The sequence below is a fragment of the Glandiceps talaboti genome, chromosome 16 (assembly GCF_964340395.1).
Source record: "Glandiceps talaboti chromosome 16, keGlaTala1.1, whole genome shotgun sequence".
Taxonomy (NCBI): domain Eukaryota; kingdom Metazoa; phylum Hemichordata; class Enteropneusta; family Spengelidae; genus Glandiceps; species Glandiceps talaboti.
This window is the reverse complement of record NC_135564.1, coordinates 6,891,395-6,908,235: the sequence shown is the minus strand read 5'-3', so window position 1 is coordinate 6,908,235 and position 16,841 is coordinate 6,891,395. Positions and strand designations below refer to the sequence as shown.

The 16,841-nt window shown below is 35.5% G+C and overlaps 1 long non-coding RNA gene across 1 annotated transcript; it reads left to right on the top strand.

Moving 5' to 3' along the window:
* The first annotated feature begins 6,962 nt into the window (after positions 1–6,962).
* Positions 6,963–15,483, top strand: LOC144447636 (uncharacterized). Its single transcript, XR_013482040.1, has 4 exons — positions 6,963–7,059; positions 10,962–11,158; positions 14,364–14,434; positions 14,831–15,483. It is a non-coding gene; the product is annotated as an uncharacterized LOC144447636 (long non-coding RNA).
* Positions 15,484–16,841: the final 1,358 nt, after the last annotated feature.

Below are 16,841 nucleotides of genomic sequence, written 5' to 3'. Positions count from 1 at the left end.
ACAGTGTCGATTTCACACAAATTCACCTTGGTGATAGTAGTAGTAGTAGTAGTAGTAGTAGTAGTAGTAGTAGTAGTAGTAGTTGGGAAATAAACAGCACCGTTAAAACTTTCAACGTGGTGACAGCGTGGGATTTAAACCATTGATTCTGGGACTAGTTTGTTTTAATCTCCACACGCACATGTGTAATGCTACGAAGTGTTAGTTAAAAATATACATTTTGATGTTTCTAAAACTATCTCTATATCATGTCAAAGGCGCACTGAAGTGTGAGACAAGTAAAAAATAGCAGTTGTTATATTTTGTTGCTTCATAACTGCTAACTTTTTTTAAAAAGCATAAGACTTATGGTTACGCGTAATTCCGCATCAATGCATTCCAATCCAATAACTTTATTATCCTTATATGAATGCGTAAATTAGTCTTTAGGCTCAAAATACAATTTACACAAGTGCAATATACAATTCTGTGAGTTTAAGATTGTCTTTACAATGAGTTTAAAATAGACACAGCTGTTGGAATAAATGATTTTTGAAGAGGTTTTTCGTTGCAAAAGGCATTCTGTAACAGCGTCAAAATGGGAGCGTATCAAAAGAGTTGTGGAAGGGGTGCATATGACCGTTAACAATTTACTGAGTTTTCCTGTCGTATGATAGTGACTTGCCAATGTAGTCTGACGACAGCAAATGACCTTCTCTGCTGTATTTACAATTCGACGACAGAGTTTATTTCTCGTGAGGTTACCATACCAAAGGATTATATTGAAAGTCAAAACACTTTCAATGATATACCTATACACCAATTGGAACACGTTCTGACTGACATCGAATGACTTTAATATCCTAAGGAGATACAGTCTTTGTTGAGCTTTTTTCGAGATGTACACTGATTCGGAGAAAGAGAGCTTGCCATCAAGAACTGAACAAAAGTGTTTGAAACTAATAACAATTTCGACAGAGTCGTCATTGATCAGTTACTTTGTGTGCTACAACTAATTCTTTTATTTTTGCAACCTTCATTTCTAAAAGGCTGTCTTTACACCAATTCTTTAAAATTTCTATGTCAGTTATGAAAATTCAGATAAAGAGTCTTCATCAAATCATAGACCACACGTGTCATGTCATCGGCAAATTTAAACAGACAACTTATTACAGTATTGCATCTCATGTGATCAGTATAAATTGAAAATAACACACAACCTTGGGGAGTACCAACGTTCAGTACAATTTCATCAGACATATAACTATTGACGCAAACCCGCTGAAGTGTGTCCTTAAGAAAGTCGTGGATCCGAGGCTAAAGATAGAATTAACATTTAACTCTATCAAATGCTTGAGTTATGGCTGTATAGTATATTGGACGCGTTGAAGAAGTCTATTAAAAGAATCAGTACGTACGCATTCTTACGTTCCAAATGCTGTGAATTAAATTAAATAGTATAATAGGTCAAAGCAGAAACTTCCTAATGATTGTGGATGTCTTCGAATTCCATGTGCGTGAAACAACATGGCAATTTAGGAACATTTGAAAAATGTAGGTGAATACAGGACTGAGTTGTCTAGCACAGGTTTTCAGAACCCTAGTTGTGATTCTATCAGGGCCAGCCACCTTGTTTCCACTTAACTTAGAAAAACTCGATTCAACATCAGAAATTCAGAAATGTGATGGGATCAGTCGAAGATTCTGATATAATTCTAAACATTTCTTACAAAAGTCCCTCGTATCAAAACGAGCATAAAAGTTATTCAGTTCGTTTGAAAGGACAGATATGGAGTTTGCTGCTTACTTTGTTGTTTCCCCATCATAGTTTTCAATCCATCCCAAGCAGCTTTAGCATTAGCAGTACTTTATCTGTCGCTATACATCTAGGTAGAACATGCAATTGCTAGCTGGCATTACATGTGAAAAGGGCCTAATGATGGAATACCGGTACTAGACCGGATGAAATTTCTAGCCAATTACATTGCGTTGATCGACGACATTCAATGTGCCAAAGGTTATCTCTCTCGTGACGCTTGAAATCTATGTAACTGACCTGACCAACATTAGAAATGCTATTTGCTGGCTTGAAATCATCCCTTTTACGTCAATCCGGAATCTCCACCTGTGTCTAAATAGGGACAGTTCCTAGTCCGATTGGATCAGACCAGGTAGACACGAGGGAATTTATTTTTAATCAAATAGGATTCACAAATTTCATAAACTGTTAAGGATATGAGGAAAGTGATACGGTAACAGGAATATTTTCTCAAATGTTAGTATAACTATAAAATCGTATGCGTTCTGAAAACTCGACGACTTTTTAGTGTGTAGTGGCATACATGTTATTTGTGACTCTGCGCCATCAACTTATTTTGCCGCCCAGAAAAAAACCCCAACAGTTTAAGGAAAGCGAACTGTTACAGTCTATATATTGTTTCATACATCCAACAACATATGGTTAGGCGAACGTTTTCTTTCCCTACACATCTGAGAACGCAATTCCCAGTAATGAGATAGAATATTACTGTCTAGGCCCCTCATCAAAAACAGATTTAAACTGAATGCCTCTGGTAAGGGCAAAACCATAGATTTTTGAACATACCCACATTGTTGGAATGCAAAATTCTGAGTTGTAGCTATCACGCATGATGTACCCCTTCATGGAAAGTTAATTATATATGGAACTATATGAAATTTAGAGCTTGGATAGTCAACATTTTGCCTACTTATTAGATATAACCTAATTACCGAAAATTATCATTTATGCAAATTAGCAATTAAAATTTAAAAAATGAAAAAGCTATATAAGCAAACTTTATTGGACATGTGCGTATTATTAGGGTTGATATATGAACCAAATTTTATAAAATTTGAAGCTTGCATTCTTAAGGTATAGCCTAATTACCGAAAATCATTAATTATGCAAATTACTCATTAAAGCTTTAAGGTAAATCATAGACCCTTTACGAGGGTCTATGGGTAAATCAACAAGCTTTATAGCACATATGCGCTTTTACTAAAAGCCATTAATTATGCAAATGACTAATTAATGTTCATTAGATGTTTACCAAAATCTAATCGGTTCTTGTCATTACCATATGGAAGATGTGTAGCAAGTTTCATTTGAATCAATGAAGCAGTTTTTTATTTATTGTGTTCACAGACAGACAGACAGACAGACAGACAGACAGACAGACAGACAGACAGACAGAGACACATACACAGACAGTGAGACAGACAGACAGACAGACAGACATACAGACAGACAGACAGACAGACAGACAGACAGACAGACAGACAGACAGACAGACAGACAGACAGACAGACAGACAGACAGACAGGCGCATACCTTAACATCCCCTTACGGGAGGTAATAACCGACATTCGATTTCTTGGTCGACACCATGCATAACTTCCGCTCAAAGCGCTTTTCATGCATTACTGTAGGCGCACATGAAAATAAGTCGACCTTCTTGTTCTATTTGACCATCTAGCATGAGCTAAAAGCTATTGCAGATCCCGAGAACTGGTAGCCGGCATTACATTACATGTACAATTACATGTCGACATTATAGTGTGACAATGATTAAATATACTTCTATGAAGGCGAAAATGTACTATACGTGTTATTTTTTTTGCGTCAAACGTCAATAATAAACATAGTATTTGGCACACGTGCTGAAGACAAAAACAGCAATTTGTCACAGAGGAAACGTAAGTCTTTGTACGTCATGTTATGCTACACCTCCGTGTTATGGACAAAGACACAGTGTTTGTGATGTTATGGTACACGTCAAACTTCAAGACGAAAACATACTATCTTTTTATGGTACACGTCTGAGATGAAGAAAACATTGCATTTGTAATATTATAGTTCATGTCACATTTACGTACATACAACATACGTCATACGTCAGGGATGGTGAAAACATAATGTGTGTCATGTTATGATACACGGCAAAGATGACAAATATTAACGTACCCCCAGTTACATGAAACCACTAATGAACATATAAAATAGTTGTATGTGATTGCCATATATACTATTTTTGGATCTTGACATGTTCAGTAACGTTTTAAGAAGAAAAATTGCAATTTTACTGTGCCACACTAGATTTTGACCTGTATCATGCCCACTGATATCGCAATTTCAACGACTCAAAAATCAGTCCTACACTCGGGCAAATATCTCTCAGTTGTGTGGACAAGTACGTTTACGACCGGTTTTGACTCTGGATCATTAATACGCTGTACAATTATTACCCTTTACGGGAATAACAATACTACAATCCACTGCAGCCTCTATAAGCGCATACGATTAAAGCACGTACGCACATAGCAACCACGGTCCTACAAGGTATACTACTCAATTATACAGCTGAGATGACTAAAGCACATTGGTGGTTCAAATCTTACTCAAGGAGTTTAACTATTCAAATTTGAATAAATCACAATTAGATAAGGGAATAGTGATAACTAGCCGGGTGTTCTAAGTAGTTATATGGCTTGGATGATATTTATACACATTTGCTCTTAGAGACAGGCAAATTGTACGTCAAATAATTACAAGTAATATGTGTTAGAACACATATTACTAAAGCGAGGAACCTGTATAGTTAAGATTTAGCAAAAGTGTCTCATCTGCTTGGAAATTGTTTACAAAAATGATTAAATTTTGTCACTTTTGATTTAATTTAAACTCAGATAATGGTTCACTGACACAATGTGATCAATTCACCTGTAATAGTTCACCTATAACTCGTACATAACATGACAAAATATAACACGATTGTTATGATATCTATAATTATCAGTGTATTGTGTCCAATTTAATCTGATTTTCTTTAAGGACCAGCAATTTTGAACGAAGCACGTCTCATCTACATGGTACTGTACGTATAACACTTAAGTGATGACGTAACATTTTCTTTCGACTGCCAATCCTCAATAATACACAATAATGACGGTAATGATCCAACCACTCTAATCGGTATAAGCTAAATGCGTCCAGTTGTTTGCTCCTTCAAATCGATTTGAACACTTGAAAGTAAAACCATCTGTGTCTGTTTTTGTATGACTATGTCTAATTAGACTAATTTTCCAAGCTACAATAAGTCAATAAAGGTACTACTACCCGTCAGGCTAAACTCGCTGCTAATTTAAGGTGATTTAGTACTCGTGGAAACAGGATCTACGTGGTATTTACTGCCAGTATTGAACATTGAAAAACAAATTCAAGAATTGTTGAAACAGCAAAATGTAGATCTTGAAACTGATTATGCAAATCTACACTCACAAAGTTCAAGAAACAACATTGTTTTCTACGGACTCCATGAACAGACTACCAAAACTTGGGCCGATTGCGAAAACTCGGTTCGTAATTTTGAGTACATTGAGCGTAACACACGTAGCACACGTAGCACACGACCATGGAGGTGCTTCTGCCTTTCAAGTCACAATTTTGGTAAAATTAGTAAATTCTTGATTCGTAACACTGGTAGAAATGCAACTGTTGTGGTAGACTCATGAGTACTAAAATTTTAATGATAATAATAATAATAATAATAATAATAATAATAATAATAATAATAATAATAATAATAATAATAATAACAATAATAATAATAATTTTTTGGATTTTATATAGCGCTTTGTGCTCAAAGCGCTTTACAATTATTACCCCTGGCACGGATCATTAACTGCTAAACGGCTCTTTACAACTCTCTGGGGAGCATTCAAATCTTGCCCAAGGATAGGATTAAAGCATTCACATTGCAACCTCTATCCTACCAGGTGCCCAATTATACAGCTGGGTTGACTGAGGCACAATCGTGATTCAAATCTTGCCCAAGGACTTTAGGCATTCAGAATCAAACGGCAGCAATGGGGCTCGAACCTGCAACGTGCAGATTTAAAGCCGGCCACTCTAACCATTCTATGAGCTGAGATGAGCTGAGACCTTTCAACTGTAAATTATCAGACTTGTTCACTCCTTGATAGATCATTCGTATTCCTTAATTGTTTTTATTCCGTAATCTTGTCGTCAAGGTGATAGATGCGTCATGTGATGATTGTCACGATTCTACTTTGCTCCTCATATTTGCGAACCATTGTGATTATTACATTATCGTGAGTTTTTGTATAATTTTTATGGAGCTTTTCACACAAAAACGTACAATTCAACTAGAAATCATATCATGCAAACGTAACCAACTAGACACACGTCTAGTATTATATATATGGCCGTGGGTGATTTAAGTGAAATAAAATAAAACAGCATCAGGTGGCCGTCTAGAATATTCAGCCAACGCTTTCAATTATCGCAATCGGTCAAGACAAAGAAAGGTATAAATCACCACATACCTATCCATTGATATTTTGTTAACAAATTAATCAAGACATTTCTATTATACTCTAACTATTGTCATAGATTCCATAAATCAAATACTTTCAATCACTTCAATAGAAGTGTCACAGATAGTACTATCTCTGTGCTCTTCTTTTTTAATAGAACGGATATTCAAAAAGAAAGTTTCTTGAAGATCTTCTTTATGATCCTTTACATGTATTCCATAGTCCAAACGCCAAAATACATCTCGTGATAAAGGTTAATGCTGTTAAATACCAATTTTTAATCTGAACAGATGCTGATCTGTCACACTTGACGTCAGACGTAGAGAGCACTTCGTGAAATGTTTGTTTCATTGCGACCTTTCACAAGGATATGACTGTCTTATTTCTTTCAGCAGTACCACCAATCAGGATATGTGTGGGGGTTTAACCATGAGCAGGGGATAAAAAATACATCAATCATTAAAATGATATGGCACTAATTCATGCGTTGTGGGAGTATTACACTAGTAAAGGTGTCAACATAATCAGTATCCTATCCCCGTCATTTGCATATCAATAACGGTGGGATTAAATGTGTTGTATATAAATCCATCTTCATGTGATACCAATTACTACAAGATTGTACCGTATATCGGCAAGAAGACTCACTTTAGGCTTTTGTGCGTTTTCGCATTAAAGCGTCGCGAAACTCGGGGTTTACAGGGATCAAGCTTCAAGTACCAGGTAAGAACGGTCTCTCCTTCTCACTTGATCTTTCTTTTTATCGTATACTTTATTCAATGATAAACGAACGAAATGTTCAAAATCTAGTGCTGTTTGACTTTATTTTTTGGTTATTGAGTTGTTTGTCAATAATTATTGAACCAGTTGATTTTGAGTTACGAAAATTATATTAATAGAAGCTATATATCAATGTGACTACTACTGCATTTAACATCAAAGCACACTGGTCTTGATGCCGATAATGTAACAATGGTCAACGATACATTATTCTTAGAACTATGAACATAAACTTACTGTAAAGCACAGAAACGTTCCTTAGCTGAATTTGAATGATTAGGAAAGATACTCATTACAAGTTCTCTATCAGTATGTCTAATATAAGTAGAAGGGTTGATAGAATATCGTTAGCCGCATTGCAACAGTCCAGAGTATAGTGTGATAGTACGATTTGATACGTCGAGACATTCAACTAATATCCAAGCGAAAAATTAGGTTAAGCCTTTCTAAAAATATTTACTCCTGCTTAGTTTGTTAAAGCTTATTTTTAAAGGCAAACGTATTTATCCAAGATAATTGAATACTGACCGCGACTTCAAACTTACAAAATTGTGTATATTTAAAAACGAGTTTACCGGACCAACTCTTTAAGTGTTTCGAAAGTATAATTCATCAAAGCCATCGAAAGTGTCCTTTTCTGCACCAAGATGTATATGTATACATAACTGATCATTTTAAATAATGACAGCTTAAAATGAGAAATATCCATTGAATCTGACGTAGTGGTTATGTTTGTAAAGATCTAGTTCTTAGTTTAGAGGTCTCCGTGTCTGAATTCACCTAGTTATGATTAATAATTCGCCGTCCCCAGTTTCTACAGTGTGGTCCATCTAGAACTCTGCACTTTATATGCAGGTAGGATCAGCATCATTCCTACGGGTTTGCCAACTTTCGACTATTTGAAACCTTGAGAATTGAAAATAATCTACAAAGTATTGAAACATAGGACTAATGAATGAACCACAGAAAATTAAAATAATGTAATTCTTGATATATCTTTAGCAAGAATTTGAGAAAGGCAGTAACCTACATCTTCAAAAGACATCCGAGTGTCACCAGAATCGAAGGCCAATATATTTTTAACGTTTTCATATTAATACAAATTACGCTTAGTCAGTTTACCATCAAATTGGTTTATAGTCATGCGCTTCAGGTCAGGTAGAAAAGATTTTTTACATTTATGAAAATTTTATTTGAAAAACAACATCAACAAGACCCATATATTCTTAATTAATATAATATATATCCTTTACGACACTGGTCGGGTGTATCCTCTTATCACAGTCTAACTTGTGGACAATATCGATGGGTATGTCTGAGTTGCTGTTTGATTTCTTAAAGCCCATTCCATTTGAAGAAAGTATTGCAATGTTAACGAACTAGCTAAAACTAGTAATTCAATTGTACTAGTAAGACGTTAACATGTATGATCGCTTAGTGATACGTTATCGAGGGAGTATTCTTTAAGGCGATCAAAGTCATCACTAGACTTAACGTTTCAACCTTCAAACTGATATTTATAGCACACAAACCTCCATCGTCTATCGTCATACATTTAAATTGATAGTTTGTAAAATATGGATTTGACTCTATCGGAACTTATCTTGTGTGTCATCGTTCCAAGACGTGAAATGTATATTTGTTTTTTCTTAACTACGGTGATGTGTGTCATGGTTCGTGATGGATTTGTCATTGACACTTGTGATCATCAGTGTAGTCTTAGTTATTGCAACTTGGATAAATGTTACCTTCAAGTGTGAAGATATATTAAATTGTTTTTTTAGCTGGTTTGTGAGAACTACTTGCATTTTCTACTATTCGAATGTACACAGAAAGGTGTAAAGTTGTCAACGAGAGCTCTCGAAACTAAAAAGCTGCAATTAGGAAAAACAGCCATAAATATTCATTTTCACTGTACAGACATCATCAGTGATGCTTTCGTGCCATGATTTACTATCATTTCATGACTTTATAGTTAATATGAAATCATTAGCTCTTACACAAAATCAACGAAATAGTGAGTGATAGAGACGAAATGATAGTATTGGAGTGGAAAGACAGGCAAAGAAAGACATAGCGAGAGATGGGAGGAGGGGGAAGGTAGATGGATAGTGAAGGGAAACGATCAAACATGATATTAGAAGCATTATCATAAACGAAAGAAAAATAAAAAGCAAACTAAACTGGTTCCTTTGATAAAATAAGATTTCGTCCAGCGTATGGGTACTGGTAAGTGGACAGGAGTAACGAATGTGCGATAAACATATGCGTTCATGTATGAAGAATGTGCACTGACTACCTTTCAGGAGCCGTGAACATTTGAATAAATCATAATTTGGTAAGGTAATGGCCATTACTAGTTTTTAAAGCAATAATATGGTTTCACAAACATTTATACATAATCGTTCTTAGACGCAGGCAGATTGTTCGTCAAACTTTTGTAATTGTGTGTTAGAACACAAAGTATACTAAAGCGAGGAACCTGGAGGGGTAGAAGGAAATACATATAACAATTTATAGATTTAACAAACCTATCTCATCTGCTGGGAAATTGTTTATAAAAAGGTTGACCATAATGTTTCACTGACATAATCTATTCATATGTAACGGTTCAACTATTACTAGTGTGTGAAACGGCAAAATATTACATGATTGTCGTATCTATATATTCTGCGTTTACCTTAAATCCGACTAACACATGGTTTATTTCTTCAAGGATGTGCAATATTGAACGAGGCACAACTCATCTATACAATATGATTGGTACAAACCTGAAATGATAATCTTTTCTTTCAACTGCCATCGAAATATATGCCCAAAGACCACTTATACCTAGGATAGACAATAATGACGGTGTAAGCTAAATGCTTGTATGCTCATTGAAATCATTTTGAACACTAACCACCTGTGTCTATTTTGTATGACCTTATGTCTAATTTTCTTCACTATAATAAGTAAACAAAGGTACGACACAATTCTCCAAGTGTACGGCATATACTCTGTATGTACATGACGTTCTGGGTTGCGTTCAGATTATGTACGTACGTGACATGACCTGCAGGCTGGGTGATGCCCGTACGTACATATTGTGTAGTGTGGCACGCACGTGATGACTTGTAGAGAGCTGTCCAGATTACTATGTACGTGAAAAGATGTGTAGGTTGTTGCCACGATTCCCTACGTATGTGAGATGATATGTAGGTTTCTGCCCAGATTCCGCATTCATGGTCACATGACGTATACGCATTTCTTTTATATAGGTGATATGCAGGATGTCAAAGACACCACTAATAATCGTTAATAATCAAGTATTTCATTCGTAACCAGGCAACTTTCTTTTAAAACTTTTCAGAACTACCGCTATCAGAAATGTTAAAAGTTCGAATGACCTTTAGCTATATATCGTTTTATGCATATCCTTTGCAAATTGCACATCTTTCGTATACGTGATAAAGTTGAAAGATGATATATTATCCATAGAATTGCTTTGATTCATGACTGACAAATAAGACCTTAAGCATCGCCAGAAAGCTAAGCTGTTCCTGAATTAAAGCAATATTTTAGTCGCCAAGCAGGATGGCGAGAATCCGATATGGTACAGTAAAACCAGGTGTACGTTAATCAGTATATTGCATTGTGTTGTAAATAATAGTAATTCGTGATTAAAACGAAATATCTCTTTGCAGTCTTTGTGTCTAGACCAGGCATATACAGCCCTCACTAATACGCAGAGTTAAACTGTTTAATCTCCAGTCGGGGTGCCTATGACGTCTTACTTAAAATCCGTTTATAATTGGTCCCCATCCTAAAAACGTCTTACTCTCTTAATGTCTTCCTTCTTACAGAAGATAGAGCGACTATCAAAGTATTTAATGATGAAGAATTGTCAGATTATCCTCCTTGCGGTATGCATCAGTTTTGTTGTTCATCAAGTCACTTCAGAAATCGTATGTGGTGATCAGCCACGCAAAGGTGCCAAGCAATCGTTAGCAGAGTACGTCTCAAATGTGATTAGCTACCTCCGATACTGTGGCAAACAAAGGTAAGTTTGAACCACGCTGTTTGTGTCTATCACTCACTTCAGAAATACACAAGTTGCATCAGACACACGATGTGACATCTGAGCCCATACACAGAATTATTATACTCGTACAGATTAAAACTCTTGAAACAACTTCCAACAAGTCATCAAAAAACCTCCAAATTAATATATTTATATTCTTTTGAAGGCTAACGGGTTAGTAAATGTCATTCGCTGAATCGAAAACTCTCGTATTGAATTCTTTTGATTTGTCTGTTTTCAACGACCTTCCCTATCATTTGCGAGGTCGTTTATTTTCACTTACATCCGTTCGTTCTCATCCGGTAATAACGTCTGCCAATAATTACGCGAGTCAAACTCTGATACTCTTTCATCACACATGCCCCGTGATTATTATTTGCAAATGTAACCATATCTCAACATCCCGACATTCTGACACATTACCGACACCACTGACGACGTACCACGGACAGACATACAACACACAGACAGACAGACAGACAGACAGACAGACACACGCACACAGACAGACACACAGACACACTAGACACAGACATAGTACACACAGACACAGACACAGACACAGACACATAGTCTCTTACCCAATGTACATGCACTCAAATTGAACAAACATACATACATACATACATACATACATACATACATACATACATACATACATACATACATACATACATACATACATACATACATATGGATATACCCCCATAAGGAGTAGATTAGTCCGACCAGTGTTAAGCAATGAATATACAGATTCTACGTGTAGATATATATAGACCTTAGAAATCTCAATTTGATAGTCGTCTGATGATCGCAGAAGAAGTGTGAAACTTCTAACATCTTTATACCTTGATATGTACTTCTCAGAGATCATAATACATATATGTAGATTGGTGTCTTCTCCTCAATCATGCAATCATTACAATCAGTTCTGTTCATCTGTTGACTCAGTTCTATCTTTTCCACATTTCACTTTCTTTTAAGCTCTATTTTCTATTTGTATTTTATAGCATATTGCTGTTGTTCACTCTGGGTATTTAGATAAATCACTTTTGGTGTGTGAAAGTACTTCTATCTATAAAAATATGTACAACCTCAAAGCGAACACTATTTTATTTTCTGAATTCAAAATTAAATGTATCACTTAAACTTATAAGAAAGGCAATTAAGCGTACAGGCCACTGTTGAAATTGCTGACCTTGTTTCGGCTTAAACTTCGAATCAGCTTAGAAGTGAGGATTGTAATTACGTGGACAACAGCTGTGCTCAGCATTTCCCTTTTGTGACTGGTGTAATAGATTGAGACCCAGGTGAACAGGAGGAAACACTCTGATCATAGTTCTTTAAAGATTTCAGTTCCTCAAGCGTTCAAACGGACTACATTATCAATCAAAAATGACTGCTTGAAATGTTAAAAATAAAGCTTACAATATACTAGAAGCAATAAATATCAGCCACACATCAATGTAAAGAACAATTGTTTAATTGAAACTTGGATTCTATAACAGTAGGTGTCCAAATCTATGTTGTTGGGTAACTGTAATGGTGCATATGATTTGCAATCAAATTATAAAATGGCCGTTTTATTTTTATTTTTTTAAATACTTATGGAGAAACAATATTTAAGTTACTACGAGCACTGAACGTTTCCGATCTACTTGTCCGAAATGTTTATGTCTATTTGCTCCGATGTACATATTAGTAATTGATACATGCAACATGCAATGTCTACATATTTGGAGTGTTCGGTACAGCAAGAGCTTTGTACTATTAGTCACCACGATGCTCAACCTTTGGCCTGCACCTTTGTTTCTTTTTGAATTTTCTGCTATATATGTGTTTGTTTGTTTTGTTTGTTTGTTTGTTTGTTTGTTTGTTTGTTTTTTGTTTGTTTGTTTGATTATGTGTGTATGTATGTATGTATGTATGTATGTATGTATGTATGTATGTATGTATGTATGTTTGTTTGTCTGTTTGTTTGTTTGTTTGTTGCTTTTCCTTTTTACTGAGCTGTGAAATGATGTCGTTTTAGGAAAATAGAAAATCAAAATAGATTATATGGTATAGAAAATAACATCCGAACTATCTGCTGATACCAAACATTCCATGGATTGCATTGTTTAGCCTGTGGAATCGTTCCTTATACCGCCAAGGTTAATGAAGTCCTGCAGTAAACATCACTCTGAATGTAGCAAGCTCCTTACACTGATTGTGTTCTAAACTCGGAATAGAAATACTTATCCAAACGTTCAACAGTCTTATAAAATTCACAATCTCGAAAATGTCCACTCAGAGTGTTGCATAGAAGCTCATCCTGAAGTTATAGTATTTGAAACAAATGAAGGTATAACCTTCGGCGTCTTAAACGTATAATAGCATTTTGAGACAGGCGTTTGTATGAAGAAGAGTATCATTTAATCTGATATACCGTGAATGGTTTGAATCATACATAACTGTCATTCTTGATGAGATTGTGAAAGAGAGTCAGCGATTAGTGTATACTTTACTTAGAGAAGCAGATGGCGGTGGCAGGAAACGTTCCACCTTTCAATATCATCTTTCTTCTCTTTGGATACATGGGGTTGAGTTTAATATAGGATTAAGTTTAAATCCTGACGGAGTGTATTGTTGGGTTCAACTTTAGATATTTTTAAGTGAGAGTGACCAAACCTAGATAATCTGACATTTCAAACACAAACTATTCATGCATGCATGAAATAAAAGATAGAAATGATTTTTTTAAATGAAAGGTTATGACGAGGTAATATCGCAATGCAAATTATACCGTTCATTTTGTTAGTTTTTCCCTCGTTCCTGTGTTTGATTAGTGACTTGTTCTTGTGACAGCTGTTTTAGTTATTGAAAGAGTACAGCAGGATATAATATCAATGATTAAGATTTGTTTCCTTGTTTTTCAGCCAATTCCTCTCATTTATTACACTTTTACTTCACATACAACTGGAACATTCTAACGAATGTTAGGCCATGAGGAGAGTATGCTATTCTGTCACATCTCCATTGACGTCATACAACTATGCAGCTGAAATACATAAGATACTAGCTATGTCTACGTCCGAATTGCATTGTTCTTACATCTGTGTAGACCTTCTGAAAAGACTGTAAATGTTGGAAACATATCCTTCCACGGCTTCATATGTTAATAGCGACTTCCTTTCACCTACAGGTATGGTCGATCTTGGGATGGTGCCATTAAACAGGTTGGATATCCCTCAGTAATGGACAAAGAATTCGAAGGTATTTTTTCGTTCTTATAATACATACAGAATATACTCTTTCAGACGTAAAACACATTTTGTGCCATTTCTATTGAGCGAAAAAACACCATGTGATGTTTACATTGAAACAACGTGCGAAAAGAAAAGTCTATCAGAGAGGAGTAATGATTCAAAGACAGACGCTAATAATGGGATGAACGGGTTTATATTGAAAGGAAAAATAGCGCATGTGTGTATGTGTATGTGTGTGTGTATGTATGTATGTATGTATGTGTGTGTGTGTGTGTGTGTGTGTGTGTGTGTGTGTGGTTGGTTGGTTGGTTGGTTGGTTGGTTGGTTGGTTGGTTGAAAGTTCGTATCTGACTATTACTTATTAATGCTAACTTATTGTTTTTCGTCTGAATTTTTATTTCAGAGGGACCTGAAAAGTTTCTTGCAAACTTCTTCGCACGGTACCAGTAAAGGACTCTTCTTGTAAAATAACTAAAGCCTACGCTAAAGCTGAATCGCGTCATTTGTAAATTTTTTAAGGAGGGGCTTTACACCCCCACAGAAAGTCACGAACTAAATAGAAGTTGACCGTGCTAGTACAGAAGGACAATTTATTTCGTGATTCATATGATTATTTCTGGTCATAGGAAATAGCGGTATGAAGCTGAAGATTGCGAGTTTATTACTATGACAACTGTTAATTTGTTTGAATTGCTACTTTTCATATATTGATTGTGTAATGTAAGAAGTTGAGAATGCAGAGTTCAAGACTTTTTGTTTCGTCCTCTTTACATGCTCTATATTTTCTGATCAAAATGAAGTATAGACTAGCCGTTAGCCGTAATATTATCATTTTTACTCAAATATTAATTCAAATGTTCATGATATTTATACCGCATTATTTATTTACACAAGTAACTTTCGATTGACAGCAAAATGTTAACAACGTGAGTTACCTCGCGTGCAAACACATCTGCAAACTTTAAGATTCAATTACTATTTTTTTCTAAACAAATATATACTTTATGAGATTAATTTTGTTTTATGTTTAGATTAAAAATGCAAATTGAAACAAAAGACTTGCGTGTTGTACATGGATTCTTTTCTACGACTGTCACAGTATCGGGACTCTAAAGTACAATGGAAATATGCTGGGTAAAAAAAAATTGTCGTCTGGATCGCAGTGACATTTTGATATTTTATTGTCTGGCGACAGTCAAAGCATAGACCTGCCACCCTTGGTGGAGAGTCTATGGTCAAAGATACGTGATTTCTATATCCTTTCGCCATGATACCAGTGAGACTAACCTTAAAATAACATTTTGTAGATATCTGCTTGACTATATAAACAGGCATCAGGTATTAAACAAGAATCATACCATGCACAAGCCAGGTGGATTATAAACCCTAGTCGTTCTACATCATGACAACCCGTGTCTATGTCACAGGTTCTGGTGGTGCTCGAACTACGAGTCAAAATGCCCCAAATCGCCAGTATTTTTCGCGATTTCTCATAAGTGTATAATAATATCATTAACCAATATATTCCTTTATTCAGCCACAAAATACTCGTGATATAATGGGTTCGTCATTACTTGTCAAGCGAGTCGTAGTGACAAGGTCCCTTAGGAGACTTCTCTTTTTTCTTGGCCGAACGAAGAAAAATATTGGGGAATGTGTATGTACGTACATAGTCGAATATCATTATGAAATGTCTTTGCCTTTGTACTTTATTCCTATAAATATGTACTTGTCAGTGGTAACCATGGATACGTTTTCAATACTTGCTAATTATTATTTTTTATATGATACGATATGGCTATGTAGACAGCCAACAATATGAAGGAAACGGGAATTACTAGAGATTCATTTGGCAACAGTTTATCAATAACACTTGCGACAACACTTTGTATCTCGCTATCAAATCTAGAGTTTTCTCACATAACAGTGACTCTTTTTGAGCCGTGAATTCGAGAAGAACAGAGTCAGGGATAGAAATGGGGATAGTACAAAACAAAGTCAAAACAGAATGATTTAAAAACAGAAGTTCGTCAGATTCAAAATTGAACACACTGCGATAAAAATCAGTTGAGCAGCAACAAAACGTTATTTGGTGCAACAAAAATTCCTACTCGCATTGCTACATTTTATCGTCTGGTGCGAAAGAACTCTTACAAGCTACACACACACTTTCAGGCATGTCAGCGCATTAACATAACATATATATATGTTCTTCAATTGTTGTCTTACCAAACGATGAACTGACAGCGATGATTTGGTTTTACCTACTAGAGAATTTGCAATCGAGACTGAGCATGCTCAGAAGCAAAAGTGTGTGGGATTATCTGTAGTTATCGTATTACCTAATCTGGAGCTATCGATAAAATAAATCTCTTACAATGGTCATGGTAAATCATTTGTGGTTGCAAAACAAT